The sequence below is a fragment of the Aquarana catesbeiana genome, linkage group LG06, assembly GCF_042186555.1.
Source record: "Aquarana catesbeiana isolate 2022-GZ linkage group LG06, ASM4218655v1, whole genome shotgun sequence".
NCBI classification, from domain to species: domain Eukaryota; kingdom Metazoa; phylum Chordata; class Amphibia; order Anura; family Ranidae; genus Aquarana; species Aquarana catesbeiana.
The window spans coordinates 135907268-135925532 of NC_133329.1; the positions used below are offsets into that span (position 1 = coordinate 135907268).

Sequence of the window (18265 nt, forward strand, 5' to 3'; positions counted from 1 at the left end):
TGGAGGGAGGCCTGCTGGGTGCTGGGCCCTGCTGTGGCTGGTGGAGGGAAGAGGAGCTTGAAGAGCTCACCCTTCCTAGCTGTAGCGGGAAAGGGCACGCCTCTGCATCTTAGTTCTGCCGTCAACTTGGGGATGGTCCATCGCCTGAGGGACTGCACACTGCCGCTCTCTGAGACCAGAGAAGGTGACAGTGGGGCCGTGAGGTCTTTGCTGCCAGCCTGGGACATGGTTTATCTAGATAAAATGTCCTGTCCTTGGGGTCATGTTTTGGTCGACTGGAACCTATTGAGGGTGACATGAATTTCAAGTTTGCTTCTTTTCCCTAAAAAAGGTATACGTACCCAGCTTGAGCTCTTTTGGGGTTTTTTACCTGGGGGGGATATCGTCCGACCTTGTGCAGGGTGGACCTACTGAACTTGACTGACCTGGAGGAAAATGGAAAGGTGATAACTCGTGAAGGGTTTGATTAACTAAGTTGAAGAAGTAATTTGTATGGTTACTTAAACGACATGTGCATGGGACAAGATAAATGAGTGAAATGTGTTACCTTGACGGTGGCTCGAATCGGTATGCCGCGACTGCGACAAGCTATGAATCGAACTGTGGGGCATGGAATGAAACGAGGCCCAGACTATAGTGGTCAACCAGAATGAATCGATGCCTCACGAATGCCCAAGAAACCAGAGTGTGATGTGTCGATAATGAAATGAATGAAATGTTTGCCTTGATCATGAAATGAATGAAACATCTTGCCATGACAGAGGCCTGACTCGGTCATGCCGCGACTGCAATTGACAACGAACCAGACTCTGGAGCATGTATTGAAATGAGGCAACAGAAAATATTGATGCACATCGGAACGAATCAGTGCATCTTGGATGCGACTGGATTCAAATCAAAGCGTGGTACGTAACAATGAAATGAATGAAATGTTTTGCCCTGACAGAGGCGCGAATTGATTGTGCCGCGACTGAGACTGACAATGAACCGGGCTCTGGTAAAGGTACTGGATAAGGCTGGAACAACTGGGGCACCCTGCAACTGGACTCGAAACGGGGCACGATATGTGGGAGTGAAATGAATGGTAGTTAATTCCTATGACAAAGTTGTGGATCGGTCGCACCGCATCTGAGACTAACAACGATCTGGACTCTGGAGCATGTACTGAAATGAGGCCAAATAACTGGGGCACACCGTAACGAATCGGTGCATGATGGATGCAACTGGATTTGAATCGGAGCGTGGTACGTGACAGTGAAAATGGTTTTGATTGCCATGACAGAGGCACGAATCGATCATGCCGCTGTTGCGACTGACTACCAATCGGACTCTGGAGCATGTACTGAAATGTGGCAAATTCCTGGGGCACACCGAGACGAATTGGTGCGCTTTTAATGCGACTGGATTCGAATCGGGACGTGATACGTGACAGTGAAATGATGGCCATGACAGAGACACGAATCGGTGAGCCGTAACCTGCAACTGACAATGAATCTAACTCTGGAGCACTGAAATGAGGCTGTAAGCAACTGGGGCATACCAGAGCGAATCGGTGCATCTTTAGATGCGACTGGATTCGAATCGGAGCGCGGTATGTGACTGAAATGAATGAAATTATTTGAAATGGTTTGAAATGCTTAGAAATGTTTAGAAATGTTCTGAAATGTTTGTGAAATGAACAGTATCGGTATACAGAATTTTTGCGAATGACAATGACTTGTCTTATGAAGCATGGCAAACAGTTTTAGATATGCCTGAACGAAGCGACGTCTGCGTTGCGGTGGTGTACAAAATAACGAAATGGCTAACGTGACGACAGTACGAGTGGTATGCATTACGATTACGTTGTGAATTTTTGCGAGTGATTCGTAGGTTTGATATCACGGTTTAGTGACATGATATCTAACAATGCATGAAATGAAAAACGTCAGCCGAAACCCTACCTGCGACAGCCGAGCCAGACACGTTGTACGAATTTATGAATCAGTAACAAGGATCTCGAATCTCGAACACGGGAACTTACGAATACGGGAACTCACAAACATGAGAACTCACGGACGCTGAGTTTCGAATAGTCGGCCTAGTGACGTACTATCGCACACAAGAAACCGAAAAATACCATAGGCGAGCGGGCTGGTTAAATACCCCCCAGGCTCCTCCCATAAATTCAGGCCACCATACTGGCCTTTCTATATATATATATATATATATATATATATATATATATATATATATATATATATATATATATATATATATATATATATAGAGAGAGAGAGATAGATATATATATATATATATAGATAGATAGAGAGATAGATAGATAGATAGAGATAGATAGATAGATAGAGATATATATATATATATATATATATATATATATATATATATATATATATATATATATATATATATATATATATATATGTTTAACTAATAGTTTAATATACTTTTTTGTACACAAACGCATTTTGTATATGCCCTGGATGCTCACTGATTGATGCACCGAAATTGTCTAGCATGGCCTTTAAGGCACATTCACAAATCTCTTTCTATCCAAAGGGTTACCTCACCCGTACACATTCCAACTACAGGAACGAACACCTCTCGACCTGTCAAACGGTGCACATCCCATGGCAGAATATGTTTCATAGGTCCAAACGCTTCCTACAGGTCAAGTATTTGAACTCTACCCAATAGGGGGTCTAACACTCATACTATTGTCAATACAAGGCACCCCTTAACTTTCGCATGACCTGTCAACTCTCTGTAACAAGACATCCACAGGGAAAGAGTTTAATTCAGGTATAATACTACTCTTGAAAACACCTGACTTATTACACCAACATACGAAGGCTGTGTTCTGATCCTTCACAATACTTCCACCGCATACATCAGCCAAACCTCAGTTTGAACAATAAAATACCGCCTATTACTATACATATCACATCCCCATTGCAATCAAACAACACAACACCTCCATGTAGTGTATTCATGTTATCCACCGAACGACTACCTCTCCCCTTCCGTTCACCTCTCATTCTCTTAGGCTCCTGAACATCTAAATCCACAGACATTACAAAATATTTGGAGACATCTTCAGTCCTACCACCCCCTACAACAGCACAGTCTGCAGTTCTGTGCTGACCATATCCGACCCCTTTCCTCCATTCCGGCAGGTTAGATGGTCTATCCTAGCCATCAGACTACTATTTAACCCCTGACCCCCATCCCCTACCTTTTTACTACCAATCCCCCCCCCCTTCACCACTCTCCCCTTCCCTCTCCTTTTCCTCACAACCAACTACATATTTTCAACCAAGAGGGAATCCCATACCCCCTCATACCAAGAAATACATCTATACACCAGCAATTAACATGCCCACATCACAACTAAATTCAAAAATGGCAAAAATTAAAATAGTATTCCTTAATGTGAAAGGTCTTAACCAACCAGAAAAAAGATCACAACTCCTGTTATACATGTGGAAAATAAAAGCAGATATACTCCAAGAAACACACTTCAAATTCAATCATATTCCTAAACTGACAAACAAAGACTACCTGGAAGCATTTCATGCAACCAACCCACTGGCCAAAACAAAAGGGGTCTCCGTTTTAATATCTAAAAATCTACCCATAGAAATAACAGTTTCCCTGCTAGACGGAGAAGGTCGATACGCATTTGTCAAAGGTTCTGTATGGGGAAAACCGATTACAATAGCAAATATTTATAGCCCCAATTTGGCCCAAGTTAGTTTCTTTCGTGACATATCAATGACTTTATCCTCATTTCCAATCTGGCATCCTTCTCCTTGGAGGGGACTTCAATGTTGCATTAAATCCACTTGAAGACACTTCCTCAGGGACACCCCCCTCTCATACAGAGCCCTCAGGCAAATCAAGATTCAACTACAAGACCTAATCCTACATGACTCATGGCATATCCTGCATCCTTGAGTAAAAGATTACACCTTCTTTTCCCCATCCCATAACCGCTATCCCATAATAGACTACAACTTCCTCACACAAAAGGCACTCCCCCTACTCTCCGAAGCAACCATTGCACCTATGTTCATCACTGACCACCATCCCATCACCAAAACATTTTTGCTTACGGTTCTCCAAAACCTGAAAATTGGATACATCACTACTCACAGACCCCTCAGATGCACTCACAATCAACAAAATCCATCAAAGACTTTTTCAAAATCAATAACACCCCTGACACGACCCACCTGACCCAATGGGAAACTCGTAAATGCATTATCCGCGGCACACTTATCAAAATGGCAGTGCCAAAGCATACCAAAGAAGAATCTATTAACGCCCTGTTGAAACAAATACAGAACCCAGAACAGACTCACAAACTAAATAAAGCACAAAGTACCCAAAAAGAGTTAGGTCAAGTACAAGAGCATTTAAGAGAGGAACTTGGGAAGAAGATCAGGAAAAATTTTGCACTCTCCCAAAAACTCTTTTACTAGCAAGCATAGCAACAAGAGTGGAAAGCTCTTGGCTAGAGCCCTGCAGGATAAAAAAGCAAGCACCATACGCACACCTTCAGGGAAATTACTATCCAATAACGACAACATCGCAAATCATTTTGCACACTATTACACTGACTTATACAACCTCTTGCCTGAGCAAAAACCACAAGCTGATAGCCCATTACGTAAATCCATTATGCCAGACTTCCTTACACAATACAGTCCTAGACCAATTTCCCAGGAACAAGCACACAACATTGATAGCCCCTTAACATCTGAAGAATTTGTTGCAGCGAATAAAGAAATTAAATTAGGCAAAAACCCTGGTCCTGACGAATACTGTATGACATACACTTTTTCAAATCTACTAACTGACCCCTTCTTAAGAGCATTTAATCAATTATCACAACCAAATACCACATCCAACAATCTATTGTAAGCCCACATATGTGTCAACCCAAAACCCAGAAAAGACCATGAAATAGCCTGAAATTATCGCCCCATCTCGATTTTAAACACAGATTTAAAAATATTCGCAAAAATCATGGCTAACCTTATACTCCCCCTACTCGCTAATTTAATTTCCAAAGATCAAGTTGGCTTTGTCCCAGGCAGAGAAGTTAGGAATAATACCCTTAAAGTACTGAACATTCACCATTGGCTCACCAAATCCAACGACCCAGGGTTTTTCCTATCACTAGATGCTGAAAAGGCATTTGACAGACTGGCCTGGGACAATCTAGAAGCCGTGCTGCAAACTCTAGGCTTTGGTAATCAGCTGATAGGCTTCATAATGTCTCTATACGCGAATCCCAAAGCAAAAATAAGAGTGAATTGGCTGCTGTCAAATGCCTTTCCTAACAAAAATGGCACACGCAAGGGTGCCCTCTTTCCCCCATATTATTAATTCTCACTCTCAAACCCTTCCTATGCAAGCTACGTGAAAATACAGACATCCATGGAATCACCATAGCTAAAAAGCAATACAAAATGTCCGCTTTTGCCAATGACATCCTACTATTCTTCTCTGAACCTCACATACAGTGGGGACGGAAAGTATTCAGACCCCCTTAAATTTTTCACTCTTTGTTATATTGCAGCCATTTGCTAAAATCATTTAAGATCATTTTTTTTTTCCTCATTAATGTACACACAGCACCCCATATTGACAGAAAAACACAGAATTGTTGACATTTTTGCAGATTTATTAAAAAAGAAAAACTGAAATATCACATGGTCCTAAGTATTCAGACCCTTTGCCGTGACACTCATATATTTAACGCTGTCCATTTCTTCTGATCATCCTTGAGATGGTTCTACACCTTCATTTGAGTCCAGCTGTGTTTGATTATACTGATTGGACTTGATTAGGAAAGCCACACACCTGTCTATATAAGACCTTACAGCTCACAGTGCTTGTCAGAGCAAATGAGGATCATGAGGTCAAAGGAACTGCCTGAAGAGCTCAGAGACAGAATTGTGGCAAGGCACAGATCTGGCCAAGGTTACAAAAAATTTCTGCTGCACTTAAGGTTCCTAAGAGCACAGTGGCCTCCATAATCCTTAAATGGAAGACGTTTGGGATGACCAGAACCCTTCCTAGAACTGGCTGTCCAGGCAAACTGAGCTATCGGGGGAAAAGAGCCTTGGTGAGAGAGGTAAAGAAGAACCCAAAGATCACTGTGGCTGAGCTCCAGAGATGCAGTCGGGAGATGGGAGAAAGTTGTAGAAAGTCAACCATCACTGCAGCCCTCCACCAGTCGGGGCTTTATGGCAGAGTGGCCCGACGGAAGCCATCTACTCAGTGCAAGACACATGAAAGCCTGCATGAAGTTTGCTAAAAAACACCTGAAGGACTCCAAGATGGTGAGAAATAAGATTCTTTGGTCTGATAAGACCAAGATAGAACTTTTTGGCCTTAATTCTAAGCGGTGTGTGTGGAGAAAACCAGGCACTGCTCATCATCTGTTCAATGCAGTCCCAACAGTGAAGCATGGTGGTGGCAGCATCATGCTGTGGGGGTGATTTTCAGCCGCAGGGACAGGACGACTGGTTGCAATCGAGGGAAAGATGAATGCGGCCAAGTACAAGGATATCCTGGACAAAAACCTTCTCCAGAGTGCTCAGGACCTCAGACTGGGCCGAAGGTTTACCTTCCAACAAGACAATGACCCTAAGCACACAACTAAAATAACAAAGGAGTGGCTTCACAACGACTCTGTGACTGTTCTTGAATGGCCCAGCCAGAGCCCTGTCTTAAACCCAATTGAGCATCTCTGGAGAGACCTAAAAATGGCTGTCCACCAACGTTTACCATGCAACATGACAGGACTGGAGAGGATCTGCAAGGAGGAATGGAAGAGGATCCCCAAATCCAAGTGTGAAAAACTTGTTGCATCTTTCCCAAAAAGACTCATGGCTTTATTAGATCAAAAGGGTGCTTCTACTAAATACTGAGCAAAGGGTCTGAATACTTAGGACCATGTGATATTTCAGTTTTTCTTTTTTAATAAATCTGCAAAAATGTCAACAATTCTGTGTTTTTCTGTCAATATGGGGTGCTGTGTGTACATTAATGAGGGAAAAAAAAAAGAACTTAAATGATGTTAGCAAATGGCTGCAATATAACAAAGAGTGAAAAATGTAAGGGGGTCTGAATACTTTCCAGCCCCACTGTATCCCTGCCAAACCTCCTCAAAGACTTCCGACTCTTCCAATTCATAGCCCATTTCAAGATCAACTTCACAAAGTTGCAAGCTCTTAACGTTACAATAACAGAATCACAAGTTCTAAATTGTAAACAAAATTTCCCATTTACTTGGAAATCTAACACTATAACTTATTTAGGAATCCAAATGTCCACTAACCTATCTGACCTCTACTCGAAACATTATCTACCACTTCTTCAGGCAATCATGGAAGTTCTTAAGAAATGGAACAAATCACACTTTTCCTGGTTTGGCAGTAAGGATGAGCTGAACACCCATCAGTTCGGTTCGCACCAGAACATCCGAACAGGCAAAAAATCAGACGAACAAACGAACATAAAGTCTATGGGACACGAACATGAAAAATCAAAAGTGCCCATTTTAAAGGCTTATATGCAAGTTATTGTCATAAAAAGTGTTTGGGGACCCGGGTCCTGCCCAGAGGACATGTATCAATGCAAAAAAAGTTTTTAAAATGGCCGTTTTTTCGGGAGCAGTGATTTTAATAATGCTTAAAGTGAAGCAATAATAATGAAATATTCCTTTAAATATTGTGCCTGGGGGGTGTCTATAGTATGCCTTAAAAGTGGCGCTGTTTTCTCATGTTTAGAATAGTACCACAGCAATATAGATAAAACTAATTGAAAAAAAATGGCATGGGTGACGTCAGAGAAATGCGCGGTCACTCGTTTACACCACCGAGTGGCCCCGCCCTCAGCTATATAACAGCTGTCATCGAGGAGAAGCGTCATTCGTCACTCCCATGGAGGCGGAGCTGTTGTGACTTTTTTTTTCTTTTTCTCGGCTCATCGGGCGGCGTGATAAAAGATGAATGGACATCGCTGGACATTTTTATTTCTTTATCTTTTAATAAAGGACTTGTCCCTAAGTGTCTCTTGTCTTTTTTACTATTTTTGACACTTTTTTTGTGAAATGAATTCACAAAAATAAAACCCAAACCCAAAAGGGGAATAGGTCTACCTGATAAACAACATTACCATTGGTTTTTGTCACCTGCAGCGTATCATAGACTGGCACACCCACCACCAGGTAAAAGATTGGGTAAACATGGAAAATTCTTTCTCCACACACCCAGTTAGCTGCACTCCCTGGATCCGCAGCAACCTCATACCAAAGACCCTGGGACCTTTATCACCAATATTAATGCACCCTGAATTCCCCCCCAGGGATGGTCCCACACCCACTATCCAGTAAACAACCTGCCATTGGTTTACGCATACACACACCCAGGAACACATGAATACACCCTTGGCTGAATCAAACTTAGGCTTCCTACTACTACTTGCAAATTAAGCACTATGTAACCTCTATTCAATGTAAAACTGACCTGTCCGAAGCTTTTACCCCCTTTGAAAACTTATGCTTAACTCAAACACCTCAACGCCACGTTATCTCCACGATTCACAACATGCTCTGGAACCACAAACGGGCTGGTAAGGGGATAACCTGTATGGCCTAGGCACAAGATTTACATACAAATCTAACAAACACCAATTGGGAAAAGATATATCAACATGTACATAAGGGCTCCATAATTGTCTCCATGCAGGAGAACAATTACAAAATTGTCTCCTGATGGTACCGTACCCCCTTTACTCTACACAGATTTGACGCATCCACCTTGGATAAATGCTGGAGGTGCCTACAAGCGACAAGTGATCTCCTGCACAATTAGTGGAGCTGCCCATATATCCAAACTTATTGGAAACAGATCCACGACCAAATTGAAAAGATAACTACGTGCCTCCTGCAATTTACACTGGAATTTGCTGCGCAATTCTTACTCCACCACCATGAATCCAACGACACACCATATCATAAATCCTTAGCCATGATGCTAGTCAATGCAGCTAAAATGTGCGTACCTAAACTATGGGGCACCCCCAGAGTCCCCTTCATGTTAGACTGGTATAAACGTATAAATTAAATTGCAGAAATGGAGGAACTCATCTCAATCCCTCAAAACTCCCCACACAAATTCTCAACTTTATGGGCTTGCTGGACTTATTTTCAATCCTCCAAAGAATACCAGCAAACAATAAACCTCCCTCTCCCTTAAAATCACATTTCTCGCACCAGTAAACTTAGGACACCTTTCACACTATCTGACCCTAAACCTTGCTCACATATACCCAACATGCCATGTTGCCAAAATACAAACCCCAAACAACTAAAACATATATATCCCTCCCATACAGAGCGTATACACACATACGCACATACTCAAGCCCTAACCCAACAGTATACATAAACATCGCACCCCACCCCTTGCCTCCTTCTCAACCTCCCAAATTCCCTTCCACAAACCCTTCTCTCTGAACCCCCCCCTCCCCCTCATCAAACTCCCCCGTCACCATCAATTCACCATACGACACAAGACCAGACCTAGCTACAGTGGGTTTACAGGACACGCATATACATATACAAGTAGACAATTTCAGGATCTACCCCTTCAATAGACATAAACATTTCAGATCACGTACCTGTTAAGCACCCTGTTAGGGACAGAGTAATGGAATCAACATACCAGCCCATGACATCTCACTCTTTACTCTTAACCTATGAAAAATTGTCCTATTTCTTTGTTAAAATTGCTCTAATAGAACTCACTGATGTTGACGCAACCTATTATTGTTCTTAGTGTCATATTTGATGCCTATATTGTTTGATAAGATTTGACCCTGATTTTGTGACTGTAACACACCTCTCTGGTGTTCTTGTATTCCTCTTGTCAATAAAAGAAGTTTGGAAATAAAAAAATGTATGGTTATTTGAATTAATACACATGATTGCAGCACTGATAACTTATAAAAAAAAAATGCTGGCATTTAACCCTAACAACGTTTGAGCCTCCCCTGACTTACAGCTAGTGGCTTAAGAGGGAATTACAACAGGCCATCCCTATGCCCTACCCCAGCCTTTTTAAGCTAGGGTATCATGGCACCCTGGGATGCCTTCTGGGTTCCTCAGGGGTGCCTTGGCAAAATGACAAAATTATCCACAAGCCAGTGAGTAGATCAAGCCTGCCTTTTCTTACACAAAGCCACATGTTTTTATGGGCAGCAATATAGCCTTGGACACCATGCCAGGTAGCCACTGGCATCCTAACAACCTGTGATGTAATCAGTTGATAAGGAAGAGGTTGGGTGCCTGCAGAGTAATGTTTGCCCCTCAAATGCCCTTCTTTTTCAATATTGGGCTCATGTTAGCAGAGAGAAGGAGAAAAACGCTAGAATACTAATTGGTTCCAGTTTACAAAGTTGGAGGAATAAATGCTGCTGTGATATATAAAACTTATGGGGTGCCTTGAGGTTGTGCAGAATTGTAAAGGGTGCCTTGACTGAAAAAAGGTTGAGAAACACTACTCTATCCTACACTCTCTGGGTGTTCAAAGATATGGATAGTTGGGTGTGTTTGACCTCATAGTCAAAGGTTTCTAGTCAGTGGCGGCTGATGCTCAAAATTTTTTTTTGGGGGGGGGCGCAACAAACTGAAAAATACTGAACCCCCCAATTGCAGCCTCACTGTGCCCATCAAATGCAGCCACTGTGCCCATCAAAAGCAGCCATTGTGCCCATCAAACACAGCCACTATGCCCATCATACGCAGCCACTTGTGCCCCTTCATATACAGCCACTTTGCCCATCATATGTGGCCACTTGTGCCCACCATATGCAGCCACTTGTGCCCATCATATGCAGACACTTTTGCCCAGTATATGCAGCCACTTGTGCCCATCAAATGCAGCCACTTCTGCCCAGTGTATGTAGCCACTTGTGCCCATCATATGCAGCCACTTCTGCCCAGCATATGCAGCCAGGCTGGCACTTACCGCTCCTCTCCTGGAGTGATGGGGCTCTCCTCCTCGGTGGCTCGGCTACTCTCATCCTCGGCGGGAAGCGGCGGCTGCGGGTCCTGTGTCCTCTCAGCTCGTCTCCAGGCTTCCTCCGCCATGTCTTCTCTTCCGCCAAAGCATTAGGCATCCAATAGGATCACCTAATGCTTTGGCCAATCTGGAGACAGGTCTCACATTCGCTATGCCACGCACAACAGGGTGGGATTGGGAAGCAGTGCTCTGCGCGCCGAGCCCACCCTATTTTGAAGCCTATTAGAGCCTCTGGCTCTAATCACGTGCTTCAAAATACACACCCCCCGCCTATCCCCGTCAAGGGGCCGGGCACATGAATAGGGAGGGTGTCGGAGGTGTCGGGGGGGGGGGCGCACAAACTGTTGACACCAAACTGTTTCCAGTCCTACCCTGCGTAAGTAATGAAAATGTAAGAAGCACACAAACAGGATGGAGTGTGTTCATGTTTGTGTTGTCATTTATCAGCTGAGATCAACAGGAAGGAGTGTTTATATATACAGTATATATATATATATATATATATATATATATATATATATATATATATATATATATATATATATATATAAAAATGGACTGAGATCTGGTGACTGTGGAGACCATTGGAGTGCAGTGAACTCATTGTCATGTTCAAAAAAACAGTTTGAGATGATTTAAGATTTGTGACATGGTGCATTATCCTGCTGGAAGTAGTCATCAGAAGATGGGCATACTGTAGTCATAAAGAGACACGGTCAGCAACAATACTCATGTAGGCCGTGGCGTTTAAATGATGCTCGATTGGTACTAAGGGGCCCAAAGTGTGCCAAAAAGATATCCCCCACATAATAACACCACCACCACCAGCCTGAACCATTGATACAAGGCAGGATGGATCCATGCTTTCATGTCAAATTCTGACCCCACCATCTAAACTTTGCAGCTGAAATCCAGACTCATCAGACTAGGTAACATTTTTCCAATCTTCTATTGTCCAATTTTGGTGAGCCTGTGCGAATTCTAGCCTCAGTTTCCTGATCTTAGCCAACAGGAGTGGCACCCGGTGTGGTCTTCTGCTGCTGTAGCCCACCTGCTTCAAGGTTCCATGTGTTGTGTGTTCAGAGATGGTATTCGGCATGCCTTGGTTGTAGCGAGTCGTTATCTGAGTTACTGTTGCCTTTCTATCATCTCAAATCAGTCTGCCCATTCTCCTCTGACCTCTGACATCAACAAGGAATTTTTGTCCACATAACTGCTACTCATTGGATTTTTTCTATTTTTCGAACCATTCTCTGTAAACCCTAGAGATTTTTGTGTGTGAAAATCCCAGTAGATCGGCAGTTTTTGAAATACTCAGACCAGCCCTTCTGGCCCCAATAACCATGCCACATTCAAAGTCACTTAAATTCTCTTTCTTCTCCATTCAGTTTGAACTTCAGCAAGTCGTCTTCACCACATCTACATGCCTCAATGCATTGCGTTGCTGCCACGTAATTTAGCTGATTAGCAATTTGTGTCTCCAAGCAATTTAACAGCAAAAACAAAAATAGTCAAGCGCTCTGGCTATCAGAGAATCAGACTGCAAGAGCCAGAAGTATAAACTAAATAATCTAATAAAGGCAGTTCATAGAAAAGACAGTTCATAAAAACAGTCCCAAGGATTCACAGTACTTGGAAAGAAAAACATTGGAAACGTGGTGAAGTGACAAGCTCTCCATGGAGCAACAAGGTCAAAACAGGAGAGCCATCCGACTGCATCATCTCAAGCTGTAACAGGATGGAGGGGAAGGGGGGTGGTGGAACCCAAGTGTGGGAGACACTCCGGCGACCCGCAGATTCCCTGCTGGACGTGGGGTACGAGCCCTGAAGGGATAACTCACCGGCTCTGGATTCTGCTCCACATGTACGGCGTTGAAAGACACAACCGCTTGGCCACAAGGAGGGAGAGCCGAGACTCCGTCTGACAGTGGGCGGTGACGTCAGCCCAGCTGGGATGCCGATCAGAGAAGGAAAGGGCTCGGCTTCACCAGGGAGAGCCGCTAAAGTGTCAGCTGATGAGACGCTATGCCGCTCACGTACGGATCTGTGTCCCCTCAGAGATAAATCACCTGTTTCCTGAATAGTGTCACTCAGAGGATACAGCTGTGCGATGTATGATAAGAAAAAAAGGATTGGGAATTGAGGACCAGCAAAAGGATGATGAATGCCGCCAATGCTTGGCAATGTGGGGGTCCCAAAGATGGATGGATGGTCACCGAGACACATAGCTTGGTCGGACCACTGTAAAAGAGTTGCCTTGACTACGTGTTTTGCGCTTCAGCGCTTTGTCAAAGTCAAGGATAGAGGCAACTAAGATGGTTTAAGTAAAAAATAAAATAAGTGAAGGGGAGGGGAAAACAAAAATTAGGGCGGGAACAATTAACCCATTGCGATAATGGGAAAGGTTATACCTCCGATATTAACCCCTTGTTGATCGGAGGACTCACAATAGAAACCATTACCAGGTCAAAAGTCATTCTATAAAATACATTAACGGCTAAAATGAAATAAACTTTAATAAAAATCAATAAAAACAGTTATTATTAAAAATAAGAAACAAACAGACTCTACACAAAACTACACGTCTCTAGTTCCTCATTTAACCCCTTAGGAGCAAGAGAGTCAAACATATATATCCAGAAAATTTCTCGTTTACACAACAGGGAGAATCAGTCATTACTGGTTAACGTTCCTTTAGGGATGGCTTCTATCACAAAAACTTCTAGATGTTTAATATCCTTGTTGTGGAAACAACACAGGTCTCTACCTATAGCCTCAGATCCTTCACTAATTGCTTCTTCTCATTCGATCACCTGTTCTACTTAACAGGACCATATCTTCTTAAAGCTATAAAATCCGCTGTCATTGATAAGCTATTGGTGTGTGAAGATTCAGAGACTGGGAATCAGCAGATTTATGTGGTTTTCGTTAGAAGCTGTAATACTCTTGGCAAGCAGGGTGAATGATGCCTCCTAATCTATAGCTGGTTGCCTACCAACAACAAAGGAAATACATCCAAAACCAGAGGTCAGCTATAATGATAAATTGAAAGCCTGAATTTTGGCTGTTTATGGTGTAGCACACTGGAGTTTAGGCAGGGTTGCTTCTCACAAATTTACTTGCCAGGAGTAGTTATCCTGGTTGATTGATAGAGATATTTTGATTCTCCCTAAGTTTGGCCTTGTTGCACTTTTCTCTTCTACCAATAGGTGGCCAGGTACTATGTGGTACTAGATATGAGAAGGGTAATGCAAGGTCAGGTTATGGGTATATGGGGTATCGCAGCCAATGGGCAGGGGTTTTCTTGGATCCCTTGGCCTGCTGGGAGAGCCTATATATATTCGGGTGGAGTCAGGTGATCTAGGTTCTATGCCACCTGGACTGCTGTCTGGGTGGACGTGTGTTGTATTGCCCGGGCTGCTAGGCCAGAGATGGGGCCTATCCCGGGCACATCCGGCTGCTAGTCTGTCTGAGGGCCTATCCAGAAGCAAGAGAGCTGCACAGCAGGGTTGGGACTGTGGCTTGCAGTCCAACCAGAAGTGACGGTTCTGCTGGCTGGAGAACCTGTCGTGGTCAGAGGTAGAGGGGAAGCTGTCGCCAATAAGGGACTATCCCCCTAATTACCAGGGACCACAGTGAGTAACTGAAGCAAGTACCGGAGCAACATTCTCACCAACCGGGGACGGTGAAGAATCAGGAAACTTCAGTGGGTATCAAGCCAGGGACCCAGCCAGCGGAGGTAACACTTGCAGAGCAGCCTTGTGTGTCAAGCTAGGGACTGAGCAGACCAGCGGGGGTGAAGCTTGAGAGGTATCTAGAGTGCCAAGCTAGGGACCCAGCAGAAAAGCAAGGGTGACACTTGAGGAAAATACCACCATGAAAATTGGAGGAGCTCAAGGGATTCAGTGGCAGTGAATCAGTGGGTCTAATGAGAGACCAGGAGCTCAGTGGGCAAAGAACTACTAGGAGCGATTGTAGTAGAAGTGAAAGAACTGTTGAGCTTTGTGTTAGGAACTGTTAAAGACTGTTTCCATAGGAGACAGCGTTACATTCCTGCACGTGCAGATGTGGCGTCTTGCTGGCCGCCTTTCCCTGCATGGCTATCCTCCTATTGAAGTCTCGGGAGTCTGTCAATTAATCTTGCAACTACCTAAGGGTGTCCTGGCCCTAACCCTCTCTCCCCCCAAAAAGTTTGTTAAGAGAAGTAAACTTTCTTTTGCATTCATTAAGGGTCTGGCGCCCAATAACTACTCTGCACCCACCATGCCTCACACATACAGAAGGATGTCAGCTATCTCTGGCCCTGGAGGTGCTCCTTAGACCAAAGGGGGCCTGGGACCTTGCTATAATGGGAAAAAACATGGCAGTTACTTATGATACACAGTAATTTAACAAACCAAATGCCACCCATTTAGAGTTTAGATCAGCTTTAAAGTCGATATCTGGACAAAGTTCTTCTCCCTCTCATACCTCTTTTACACTTCCTCCCAATTATTCACCAGTTATTAGAAAAAAAAATGTTTGAACCCTTTAATACACTCAACTGCCACCTGTGACTCTTGCTGGGACTGGTGATCAAGTAGATTTAGAACTAAAATCTCTGCCCACGCCAGCTCGTTGGCTATTCATGACATCATCGCACAGCTGTAGTCTTCCGAATCCTGAGAGTTCCCTGCCACTTGAAAGCCAGTAGGAAAAATTTATATCACCCAGTGTCGTAGACACCAACAAAAAAAAAAAGAGTCTCATTGAGCTCTAAGTTCAGGCTCATTTAACCTTAAATACAGGAATAAGGGTCCACGGTCAGAAGGGACTTTAAGATGTAACAGAGAGGCTCCACGTCCAGTACAACTATGGAGTCTTGGTTCCAGTGGGATGGATCAGGATGGAACACATCAGTCAGCAGATTTAGTGAAAGTCAATGTGGGATATACCACTGGAGAGGATGTGAGTGGTGATGGATGGATGGATGATGGCTCAGATTGTGGTGCAGCAGGGCTCATCAGGTCTGGGATCCTAAATAACATTGATTCAAAGATTAATTCCAGTATGCATTGGTAGTACTGTTTTGTCTCCCATGTGTTCTCTGCCCTTCTGCTCCTTTGCTTAGCATCCTTCATGGGGGCCACAATGATCTGAGATCCATGGGATTATATTATTGTATTATCTCCTGGCATTTCTTTTAGCTCTCCCATAGGCTTATCTAATCAGGAGTAACAATATCTATAAACATCTTCCCTGCTGTTTACCATTATCTTCCCCTGTTTCAATTGTTCCACGTTGTCTCAGATATGCTGAGTTTAAGTTGTGTGTTTTTGTAGTCTCTTTGTTTTTTGTGTTTTTTTAATTGTGTGCTTTTATAAATGCCATGCACCGATCCCCCTCCCCTGCCAGTTGATTGACCTATTTTAATCTGTCATGATCACTTCACTCTCCCCACCTGCATTACCAGCTTCCAGCCACTGGTATAAAAGACATCCCTGCCCCATGATTGGGCATACTTGAAAAAAGGAGACAGGTCTCCTGAAAAGCATTGTGCACGCCCCCTTTTCACCCTCGATGGTTGCCACTTTGATCCAGTTAGCTTGTAGATGCTGCCTGCTCCCTTTGGCGGTCCTGGAGTCTGTGCATGACAGCTGTTTGTGCTGGCCGGCTGCGCTGGTCTTCACCATCTTCACAGTTTTGCAGCCCTTTGATTACCCATATGTAAGTGTGCTTTCATTAAATGATATATGCTCATATTGATGTTTGCGCTGTGACCACTTTTGTTTTCTAAGTGTCGTAGACACAGAAGGTGGACCCTCCTCTGCAGTAAAGAAGATAACAAACTCCAGACCCGACTGTCACATGAATTTAGGTATGTAAATGGGACATTTAGATTCGTTTTTTACAATAACGATTAGTTTGGGGTTAAAAGGATGGTGGAGAGGGGAAGCGCTTGGAATTCAGCTTCAAAAGTGAACACCAGGAAAACAGCTTAACACACAAAGGTGATACAACTATATTGGAAAGTGATATCACCCTGTCACTCTTCTCTCTCCTCCCGTTCTTTGTTAGTACATGTTCACTGCAACACAACTAATAGCTTTCTTGTGTTACTTCCCATTAGAGCATGCATGATTAATTGTTAAGAATCATTATCGCAATTTTTTCCCCCTTGCGATCTTGACAGAGTATTTTCCCGATTCTTTCTATGCAGAGAATTCTCTCTGCTCTGCTGAAGCCAAAGGCCTTCAAAAGAAAGGGAAAAAAAAGGGCAGTCTGTATCACAACATTCTTTAGCAGTGGAACTAAGTATAAACATTGTAACGATTTGTCCCTTAGATCAAAGGAATACACTTCGGTGTGTAAATGAGGAAAGTTTAACCACTTAAAAACCTAAACCTTTTTCTGAAATTTGTTGGTTTCAAGTTAAAATCATTTTTTTTTTTTTTTTGCTAGAAAATTACTTAGAACCCCCAAATATTATATTTATATATTTTTTTAGTAGAGATCCTAGAGAATAAAATGTTGGTTGTTGCAATATTTTACACACTGTATTTGCGCAGCAGTCTTTCAAATGCAATTTTTTGGGAAAAAATGACACTTAATAAATTAAAAAAAAAAAACTAACCAGTAAAGTTAGTCCAATTTTTTTGTATAATGTGAAAGATTTTACGCCGCGAGAATCGTGATCTTTATTCTAAGAAAAAAAATCGTGATTCTCATTTTTGCCAGAATCGTGCAGCTCTACTTCCCATATATTAATGCTTTTTGATTTATCTGGAATTCATCTTGAATTTTTATTTTGACAGAGGTGTGTCTTTTATAAATAATATACCTTTTAAATCTTTGTTCTTTAACATAAAATACATTTATCTTTAGCGTTATATTTGCACAAAGAAACACTAAATTAATGTAGCAGGATCATATACACTATATTACTAAAAGTATTGAGATGCATGCCTTTACACGCACATGAAGTTTAATGGCATCCCAGTCTTAGTCCGTAGGGTTCAATATTGAGTTGGCCCACCCTTTGCAGCTATAACAGCTTCAACTCTTCTGGGAAGACTGTCCACAAAGTTTAGGAGTGTTGCTATGGGAATGTTTGACCATTCTTTCAGAAGTGCATTTGTGTGGTCAAGCACTGATGTGAACGAGAAGACCTAGCTCACGGT

At 42.9% G+C, this 18265-nt stretch overlaps 1 long non-coding RNA gene across 1 annotated transcript in view; it reads left to right on the forward strand.

Moving 5' to 3' along the window:
• Positions 1–18265, forward strand: part of LOC141148946 (uncharacterized) — a 48173-nt gene that overhangs the window by 16304 nt on the left and 13604 nt on the right. The window contains exon 3 of the long non-coding RNA XR_012235012.1: positions 16883–16962. This is a non-coding gene — a long non-coding RNA (uncharacterized lncRNA). The remainder of the gene's footprint in view (positions 1–16882; positions 16963–18265) is intronic.